The sequence below is a fragment of the Blennius ocellaris genome (genome assembly GCF_963422515.1).
Source record: "Blennius ocellaris genome assembly, chromosome: 5".
NCBI classification, from domain to species: domain Eukaryota; kingdom Metazoa; phylum Chordata; class Actinopteri; order Blenniiformes; family Blenniidae; genus Blennius; species Blennius ocellaris.
The window spans coordinates 5,881,100-5,892,326 of NC_137654.1; the positions used below are offsets into that span (position 1 = coordinate 5,881,100).

At 37.9% G+C, this 11,227-nt stretch overlaps 1 protein-coding gene across 1 annotated transcript in view; it reads right to left on the reverse strand.

Moving 5' to 3' along the window:
• plagl2 (pleiomorphic adenoma gene-like 2) overlaps positions 1-10,973 on the reverse strand; it is a 63,851-nt gene extending 52,878 nt beyond the window's left edge. The window contains exon 1 of the mRNA XM_080496450.1: positions 10,904-10,973. The gene's annotated coding sequence lies outside the window, so the exon portion shown is untranslated. The remainder of the gene's footprint in view (positions 1-10,903) is intronic.
• Between the last annotated feature and the right edge of the window lie 254 nt (positions 10,974-11,227).

The window sequence follows — 11,227 nt, forward strand, 5'->3', positions numbered from 1 at the left end:
ACTCCACTATTAGCTATTCACTACTATTCAGTGTATGTGTATGTATATATAGGAGTGAATAGGAGTGAATATAGTATAAAAAATTATGTATATATATATATATATATATATTTCACTCCTCTGCTTTTCTTCCCATCGTCAAACCCAACAGGTGCAGCAGGAAGTCGCCTTTAATTATTTCTTCTTGGTAAAAGTGAGTTGTTGTTTTTTTTCCATTCTGCCGTGATCAGCGAATTATTTCTAACATTTCCGTTTCTAAACCCGTCGTCCAAAAGAAATGAGTCCAGTCCTCCAGGCTGACCTGCTCTGTAACACAGGTATTAATGTTTACTCAGTTGTACTGTACTGAGATACAGTATCAATTCAACGGATTTGAAAACAATTGTAATTTTTTGGTAAATTGTGAATTCCTGAATAACTTTACTCATTACCTTTAATCAAATCAGTCCTCTAACAGCGACACTGCACTTCAGTACATAAAATCAACAATATTATCCTCTGTGTTGTTTATGTTATCTACAAATGGCAGTAGTGTCTTCAGGAAATTAAAAAAAACAAGGCACTTCCTCTCCCTGTGTCGGGACACTACAGACTTTCTCGTCTCTTCACAGCGAAGATGAAGGCAGGCGGACGGTCGCACCAACAAACAGCAGCAGAGTGAAAAATAAAAGCCGAGGGTATTTTCTGCCCTCGATCCTCCTGACACGTCTATTCTGAGAGCAGGTAGAGCGTCGGACCCCCTGCTGTGACCTCTGATTTACCACTGACAAGTAAACCGCAAGAGTGAAAACAGCAAAACAGAAGAAAATGAAAAACCTGTTTCAAAACAAAACAAACAACAACAAAAAATAACTTTGCAAAACACTCAAGTCCTCATCTCTTCTTGCGACCCTTCGACCAAAACCTTCCTGTGAACCGGACGACAATGAGAAACATCCGGCGTTTTAAAAGACAAAACAAATATGTAGGCGTGAATGTGGCCGAGCCTCGAGCACACAGGAGACAAGCGGCGTAGCGTCGCTTCACCACAGCGTTCCTCCACACGGGAGCCGCCGCCGCCGCGGTGCAACCTGCCGCGGCGCAACCTGCCGCCAGAGGTGTGAGTCGCCTCATAGAATCACGCCACTTCTTCCTCCTCCTCCTGCGCTCCGGCCCAAACACCTTAAATTCCCCCACAAAGTTCACTCTGAGTTCACGTTCGACAAAGACAACAAACGCCAGCGAGCTCATGAATCTCAAAATGACACCGGGTGAATGTGAACGGCGGCGCAACAAAAAGCACAAAGCAGCAAATTTATTGGTGCTTTTTTTTTTTCCTTCTTCTTCTTCTTCTTCTTCTTCTTCTTCCCGCCGTCGCTCCGGAATCAAAGAGCGGCGAGAAGAAATGCCAACAAACAAACTGGTCTGCGGAGTCGTCAGGTTTGGCCTCGGCCTCCGGTTTGTGCTCACGTTGGGTTTTATGTCGTTTGAATAAAAGTTTTGGGCAAAAAAAATGAAGAAGATGGAAAACTACTCCTGAAAATTCCAGTTTTGTGTTTTTGGCTTCAGGAAGTGAAACGACCTTGTTCAGGTTGAGAGTCTTTGATCAAATCATTTAAAAAATGTTCATCGTGTTTGTCAATAAAAAATCACATTTACGCTGTTTTTGTAAAGGACTTTCAAATTATGATAAGAATTATCAACAGAAATCCTCAAAGTGAATAACATCCCACTGAACGAGGCTCTCAGATTAAACCCTTCAAACTAATATAGTGTGAATGAGGCTGAATGTGACCCTGAGGAGACTTTACTAGTATAAATGTAGCTATGATGCTCAACACGACAGTGAATACAGTAAATATAGAGTTCATATGTAATTATTCACACACTCACGTCAATATTTTCCTTTTCTTCTGAACATTTTCAGTAAAAACTGTTTGATTATCAAAGATCAGAACCGTCTTCAGTTTCGATGCAATTTCATAGAACGTTAAATAAAACGTTGATGTGAACCAACCTGATGTGTGACCTCCGATCCTTCTATTAAACACATGAAAAATAAATAATCACACAGCTTGAAGTTGTTGTTTATTTTATTTATTTCCATACAAATAAATCCGCTGTAATCCATTTTGTTCCCATTTTTACTTCTGAACTCATTTTAAATAATCATGAACAAACTTGAGTGAATGTAATTTAACAAGCAGATGTGAACAAATCGTTATTTATAGCAAGTTTATTAAACGTTTCGATCAGAGAAACTGCACCTCATCTTTTTTTCTATTCTTTTGCACATTGAAAAGTCCAGATTTTAATTTTTTTTAATTATTTTGATCAACTTCAGGCTTTATTTTGATTCTGTCTCTAATTGTTTTTGGTTCAAAATGATGTAAATGACATTTCCAATACTGATGACTGGACAGAAAAGAAGCTTATTAAAGAGCTTCATTTTAACTCTTTACATTCTTTATTTTACTCTCATTGTTTTTTTTAATTCAGTGCAAACAAAACAAAACAAAGCTGATGAAAAGTTTTTAAATATGTTCATTAAACTTTTCTATTAAATAAGCCCAACCTGACAAGAGGCTTTTGTTTCCTCACTAAAAACAAAACTGTGTTCAGGTTTCATTTGATTCCTTTTGGCCTCAATCTTTATTCTTTTCGCGCACAAGCTTGAAAAATGAAAGATTTTAAAAGATTTATTTTTGATGAACTTCAACATGATTAAACTCTTTTTGCTTTCGTCCCACATTGTTTGATAAGATGTTCTTTTTCTTGATGTTTTTAGAAGAACAGGAACATTTCTAAACTATCTAAATGTCACAAAGATCTTTAAACAAATTTAAATTAAGAAAAACTCCTTTTAGATTTTGCTCCATTCTAGAATTAGTTTCGATCTTGTTTTATGAACCAAGATTGATTAAACTTTGTTTTAAATGACTAAGAAAAAAGAACACATTACTTTAACAAACCTGAAGAAAACATTTGATTTTATTAAAGATTTCTGAGAAAACTTCAACCTGATGAGCTTTTTATTTCCTCCACAGCATTAAAAAACTGTTTCTTTCTCTAACACACTTCAATTCATCTTAAATAACACACAACAAATAACTTTGCAATAGAATAGAATAGAATAGAATAGAATAGAATAGAAGTACTTCATTAATCCCTGGGGAGAACTCTTGGTACATCTCTCTCAAAGTCTCTGATTAACACGTTTTAATTTCCTCCTGACAAACAAAAACCTTGAGATTTCCTTTAAATTTTGCTTATTTAATTCCTTTGTCTTGATTTTATTAATCCAGGTTGAGTGAAGTTGATTTCAGGTAAACAAAACTAGTGTGAGAAGTGAACAAACCAGAGAGATTAGTAGGGTTTTATAAGTTCAACCTCCTTTTATTTCCTCCACAACATAAAGATAAACTGTTTACAAATCATTCAATTGGTTTTATTTCTTCTTTCTTCAGAACAAAAATAGATTCAAGGTCATTTTAACTGAAGCCAAACAAACAAGTGCAGCAGTTTGAGATGAAATAAGTTCATGGATGATTTCTGAGGCCTGCTTGAGCTCTTTTCTCTTTGGAGTTCACATTTTCCTCTATTTTCTTTCTTCTTTTATTTCTACAATCGTGAACCTGGATTCAACAGACATGATTACAATCTGATGCCTTCAAACAAATTTACCTCCACGTGCCAAAGTTTTTTTTTTTTTTTTAATTCCTTCTAAAATTAAAATTCATCCAGAAATCTTTTGATTTTAAAGTTGCTGTTGTTTTTCTTCACTTTGGAAGATTTATTAGTTTATTTTAAATGAGACAGGAAAAATAGAAGAGGGGAAAATAAAACCTGACAAATAATTTTTTAAAACACATTTAATTAAGAGTTTCTTATCATTTCCTTCTTTAAATGTATAAATTAGCATTTATTTTTAGGATACTTGTGCAGATTTTAATCAGGATTCAGTACAAACCTGAAACTTACATTTAAAACGAGTTTCCTATCATAATTAAAAATCCTTCAGCCTGGTTTTTTTTACTTCTTCTCTTTCATGCAAAACAAATCAGATTGTGTTTATTGGCGTTGATTGAGCATTTGAAGTGACAGAAAACAAACATGAGCACAGAGTGGAGGCTGGAGGAAACTCAGCCAGTTATCAGCAACAAGTGCACAGAGTGAACCCCCACGTTGTGACCCTGCTGACACCCTCTCCTCTTTATGGGTGGGGGGGGGGGGGGGGGGGGGGGTTCACGCAGGAGGAAAAAAAACAAAAAAAACCTCTCATAAACTAAAAAAAACAGCAGATCTGGCTGACCACAACATCCAGCCAGCACCAGACACTTCGGGGTTGGAGAGGGAAGGATCCCAAGTGAGGATAAGGATGAAAACAACAACAATAACAAGAGAAAGCAGCAACATTTCAGCCACTCTGGAGCTTTGTTTCCTCCCTCTGGCACACTGAGACCACCTCCATCTCCCCCCTGCTCTGCAGCGGCACGCCACATGACACAAACACATCGCAAACCGCCTCCAAAGTTTCGCCAAAGGAAAAAGAAAAAGAAGATAAAAACCGGGACGTCGAACATCAGCGGGGCGCATTACGCGCATTACGCACTGGCAAGAAGGTGGGAAAAACAAGAGGCCAGAACATGGAGGAAGTCTGAGTTAAACAGCCTGATGCCACACAAACACAACGGGGAAAATAAAGCCCCCCCCCCCTCACAAAAAAAAAAAAAAAACTGACGCAAAGTCCGGATCGCGCAACCGCCGCGCCGACGCGTTTCCAAGCAGCCGCGCGTCAGAGCGCACAAAGCTCGTAAAGTTGTTTTCTAAAGCAACACATGCACACTGCACGAGGAGCCACATTCTGAGCTGCGCGAGGAGGAGGAGGAGGAGGAGGAAGAGGAGGAGGAGGAGGAGAAAAAAAAAAAACAGGCAGTTTACCCACCAAAAACTTTCCAGCACCGCATTAGTCAGTCTCACATGGAGCCCCGGTACGCGTCCATCCCGGACCGGACCCGACACCCGGTAACGGGAGAGTCCCGGCCGCCGCTGCCGCTCCTCCCGGCCTCGATCGGCTCCTTTTCGGCTCTTCTGGGGGGCTCTGGAGCGGCTGGTGGCGGGTTTCGGGGCCTGAGAGTGCGTGTGGCTCCTCAGGCTGCTGCTCGGTTATGGGGCGGTAAGCATTGTGGGAGCGTGACGTCACAGGACACTTTCACAAACTTTTTCCTTTTTTTCAAAACTGCTTTAAAGCAGCCGGTAAACAGTGTGTGTGACCCCACCGCTGCACACACACACACACACACACACACACACACACACACACACACACACACACACACACACACACTGGCATTAACATTTACTCCATGACTGTATTATTATTATTTTATTAAACTGCTTTAAAGCAGCTTGTAAACAGTGTGTATGTGTGTGTGTGTGCCCCCCCCCCCCCCCACACACACACACACATTTATATGCACACAATCACACACAAACTCCATTAGGTTTATTGATTATTTCATAAATAAAGTATAACACTTTCATCTGCTGTTTCATCAGATTCATATTGATTTCATTAGTTTTATGTAAAAAAAAAAAGTTATTGTAACTATTTGTGGCACTACTCATTAGGCTATGTAACAGCTAATATTGTCATTATCAATACACTCTGCATTATTTGTTTGTTTTTGTTACAATCTGCATAAAAATGGTTTTACCATATTGAAACCTGAGCCTCTGTTTATACAGTAGATTGACGATATAAAACCAAATAAACCAGACCCAAACAGCTCTTTTCTTTTCTCTACAGAACATTATTTTGTTTTGGTTATTTCATTAACAAAATAAAAACAAGCAATTTCATTGTGATGCGTTTGTTGTAGTAATAATTTATAACATCCTTATTTACAAGATAACAAAAAGGCTTTCCTCATCAGATCTATAGATTTAATTTATATATAAGCAGAAAGATAATAATAGTAATAAATAATAATTTATTTAACTCGGTAATACAATTATTTTCATGCCAAGTTGTGAGGGTTTAATTTTTTCTCAAGTTTTTAGAAAATATATAATGTTTATAATAAGATCCGTCATGTCGGACTTCAAGTTTTCAGAGTTTATTAAAGTTCTTCCAGAAGCAGAGTCCGGTGGATGAGAAGACGCAGAGGAGCCGACCGGAAGCACAAGTGTGAGGAGACGCGCACCAGACAGGTGATTGTCAAAATAAAACCGGAAGTGACAAACAGGTAAGACGCAAGCACTTTTTGAAGGTACAGAAGAAGTTTTGTTTATCATCTTTTTATTGATAGTATATAAGGTGAAACGTAGCTTAATATTGATGCATAATTTAGTTATAGATGGTTTTTATTTTGTTGTCAAACTTTACTTCACTTTTTAAAGTGACTAATATTTGTCTGTTTTGCAGCATGCAAAGCCTAAATATTTAGTTTTATTGTTATCTATGACGTTTATGAAGTTTATATGTTTATGAAACTGTATTCTTTATCATATTTATACATTGATTGATTGATTGATTGATTGATTGATTGATTGCCTAACATAATCATTGTTTTCTTTATGTGAGCCTTTTAAAATTTATTTTCATCAAAATTGAAGTCTTTATTTATTCATAATAAATATTATTTATCAGAATGTTTATTTAAAAAATGTATAACATGTTCATTAAATACCTTGATGAGATTAAGTTTATAGATCTTTCATTATGAAATGTGTATATTTTTATTTAGTTTGTTTTGTGGTCATCTATAGTAAAGGTTTCTAACATCTTGTTATTTTTTAAATCATTTCCAAAGTATTTTTTATGTAGTTATCTTGATTTGATTTCTTTTCTTAGTACATTTACTGACAATTTCATAAAAGCCTATCTTTTAAATCGGTACCATTTTATATATATGCATATATGTTATGTATACATTTGTTGAACACAGATTAGAGTTTTTAAAATTTTATATTATTGTTTTTTTTTAAAAAGTTACTAACAGCATCTTTATATACAATCTTGTATCAGTAGATTTCTGGGGGGGTAATTTATAGTCCAAATGTTTCAATATTCTTCAATGTTTGTTCTCATTATAAAAACGGTATTTAACTTCACAGAATTTATCATTCGATTCATTTGTTCTGGATACCAGGTTTGTAATATTAACGGTGATATGATATTGTTAGAAAACGATTTTAGATGATATGAGCTTGTCTTTTCAATTCAATCATGGTAAATTATATTTTGTGTTCCTCTGAAAACAAAGGCTTTTAGATGCAAAAGGTATGAATTTCCATTCTTTATCTTTCTGGTCAGCTTGTTTCATGAAACTGCAGGTTTGACAAAGAAAAACATCAGTCAAGATTCTACTTTCAAAGACAGATTTGTTGTTGTTGTTTTTTTAAATACTTTCTTCGGAAGAATATGATACATTTGTTTATTTAAAAATATCCATCAGGTCTGAAGTTCATCCGGATATACTGTGCGTCATTATATTGTCCAGTTAAAGTGGGTTCTATATCAGCTTTAGAGTGGGAAGTGAGATTTATGGTTTGTTTGTTTGAATTGATGCATTTTATGGAAACTTCAACATCAAATAAACTAATGAGAACCACAAGCATCGACAGCAATTATTATTATTATTATTATTATTATTATTATTATAGCAGGGAATGAGTTTTGTTGAGGCTGCAGTGGTTTACATGTTGCAGCAGTATAATGTCAGCTACACAAATACAACGATTGCAACGAAATCTAAGATTAAAATCAGAAATCTGCCTTTTTTTCTCGGAGTTGAACGAGTGTAATAAACTACAGTTCCTGACGTTGCTGTGATTAAGTACGATGTTCTGAGCTTTACTCCAGTGGTGGCCTGGAGGAAAGAGGAGCTGCTGACTTAAAGGTCACCTTTTCAAATCCGGTGAGTCTGTGAGCGTCAGTGGACGTGTGAAAGGCTCAACCAAGGAAGATAACCTGCATGTTTTATTGTGGTGAACTCAGTTGATTACTTGTGTCACTGCCAGGAATAAAACAAGCATGATATAAAAGACCTATTTGTTTGAAAGATCTAATAACTGTAGTATTAAATTGACCAAAAAGAAATAAATGACTGAACAAGGTCGTCAATAGAAGTGTGGAACAAACTACTACTGTAACTAATGGTATAATGTTCTATATAATCTGTAAGGTCATGAGACATGAGGCTGACCTCACAGCTTAATTAACATACAAAGTCAATAAGAAGAACGACAACGGCACCAAAATACACGCACAATCATATCATCGCAAAATGACTGAAGTTACAAACAACGACCTGGAAGATCCTTGGTTTTTAATTAAGAAGAAAATAAATCTATATTGTACATATTGCTGCTAAGGCATCGCATCTGGTGAATTGTGACTTCTGAAACGCTGATCCCAACTCACTTTCAACCAAATCTTGAAAGTGATGAGGATGAGGATGAGGATGAGGATGATGAGTGCCTAAAGATGGAGATTCTCCCGTCACTCCACCTATTTGCTTATTTTGGATTACAGGGCGGTTCCTGTCATCACGCTCAGGTTGATTACAGCTGTTTAGCTTTGCTCCATCATTTAGAGGTTGTTTGTTTGTCTGTGTGTGTGTGTTTTTTTTTTAAACTAGCGTATAGAGAGTCCAATGCCACTTCCTGTCCTTCCTCTTGTCCTCCTCATCGGAACTACTGGAAGCTTTGAGGAGGAAGACAGATGGAAGCGACGGACACACACACACACACACACACACACACACACGCACACACACACACACACACACACGCACACTATGTGTGCGTGTGTGTGTGAGTGTGTGTGTGTGTGTGTGTGTGTGTGTGTAACAAAGAGGAGACTTGACCCAGCTGTGAAAAACTATATTGCCAATAATTTGAATAAATTCAAAGTTCAAGCAACCAAAGAACTCCATTATTCCTCAAATATTCCCAGTCGCACAACCAATGTCACCAAAAGGAAGCAATAATAACAATTTACAAAAAAAAAAAAAAAAAAAAAACTCCTCTGAAGAGAATTTCTTGTTAAAGCCATTATTGTTTTACTGGATCAGTAAATAAAATATGGATCAAAATTCAATGTAAGTCTTGTTTGTTGGTCTGTTTGTTTATCACATGGTCATCCTCCACTCGCAGCCCCACACTGGAACCCACCTCCCCCAACCTCCCCAGCGATTCTCACACTTTCTCCCACTTTGACCACATTAAGAAGCATTTTTCCCCAACTGGGAAGCGGTACCTTTTCCCATTTCCCAGTTCTTCAAGGACACGCCCGTGGTTTTTAAGACGTTTCGCAGTATTGTGCACAACGTGGCATAGTCTAAATTAGCGTTATTCTTTCTTTAAAATAATCAGAAAATATATTAATGAACTGGAACATATATTTAGTGTGTATGTAATCACTGTGGCAAATCAGGCGTCACTCATTTATGTTTTTAAAGGTTTTAATATTTCTCTTCCATGGCTACTTTTATGCCCGTTTTGTCCTCTTCAAACAATTATCTCATGTTGCTTTGTGTACAATACAGAAAAACTATTACTTCCACCACGTGAACCAGAATGTGTTCATCAGACTTCAAACTACTCCTACAAAAACCTATTTTAAAATGTATATTTTCTTTCAGGCCTGAAAAAGTCACAATAGTTGGGGGGGGGGGAAAACAAACTTAAATGATATATGGAATGAAGGATGGAGAATTCCTAATAAACAGAAAACTCAGCTTTTCAGCTGAATTAGCTTTTAGTCTTCAACCCTGTTTGAAATTTGCTGCAGATAATTTGCTTTATTATTTCATTTTTACAGCAGAAATAATTTCCCAACAACATGTTTTCTTCTGATGTTCTTGAAATGTTCCTCAGATTGCTGCAGCTCATACTTAAACAACACATAAAAGACTCAAAGGTAAATGTCAGCTACAGTAAATGTCAAAAAAGCAGGTTCTACTTGCCATATGTCCCCGAGTTCTAATCCCAGGGAGGCGTGACAAGCAGAGCGCTGGATGCAGTTTTTCCTAGTTAATCTGAAATACCACACACATGTTTTTATCGCATAACTAAACCAAACCGCCCAAAAAAACAATCCAACGACTAACCAACCAAAGAATTGACAGACTGACAAACCAATGAAAAAGCCAAACTAATGACTGACCACCCGAAGAACTGAAAGACCCACCGATTGACCGTCTGGCCAATCGACCGACCAACCAATCGGAGAAGCAATTAAATACTGACCAGCTGAAGAACTGAAAGACCGACCAACCAAAAAACCTGTTAAATGACTGACAAACCAAAGAACTGAGAGACTGACCAACTTACTGACCAACCAAAAAAAAAAACCTATGAAAGAGCAGATCAAATAACGAACCAATCAAAGAACTGAAAGACCCACCAATTGACCGTCTGGTCAATCGACCAACCAACCAATCACAGAACCAAGTAAATGTCTGACCAGCTGAGGAACTGAAAGACTGACCGACTGACCCGAATGACCAACTGAAGAACGAACTGACCAACCAGCCAACAAAACAACGACACAAATGACAAAACAGGAATGAGTGTTTTCAAAAGCTTTACAGAATTGTGTAAATGTCCTGATATGGAGTGACCAGAACTCAACACGTCCACAAACTGGACAAGTGACCAGACGGAGCTTCTGCAGCAGGGTTCTGACTGGAGCTGATGGCAGAGGACGTCACACTGGATGCAACGTACCTCCAGGAGAGACCGTGAGGAACGAGACACAGTCATGTCCACTCATTCACCTGCAGGTGACTCAGAACCACCAACGAGCCCGACACACCTGGCTGAGGGTCACTTTACCAATACGCCACCCAGCAAACCTCATACACCTTCATTTCACTGACTTTCTTGTGTCTTATAAGTGGAGGGCGTCACTAACCTGAGCACGTGAGATGACCGAGTGAATCTTGTTCTGTTCAGGCGGACCAGAGAGCCCATGGAAGTCTTTTATTATTGAGACCTGGGAACATCGAGTAACTAATGAACTGTAAACACACGTTGAGCAGGAATCCCTGAAGTCTGACCACCTCCTGCATCGAAGTGAGCGAACGCAACTATTACGCCACGCGGACTGGGCTGCAGACGTGACGGCTTCACCATCGCACGCTCCAGAATGTGATGTAACCATCAAGCATGTGGCGTGTGATAACTTCCTGACGCGACGCGGAGTTGAAGGTGGGGAAGCCTATCTGAAGCCGGGCCA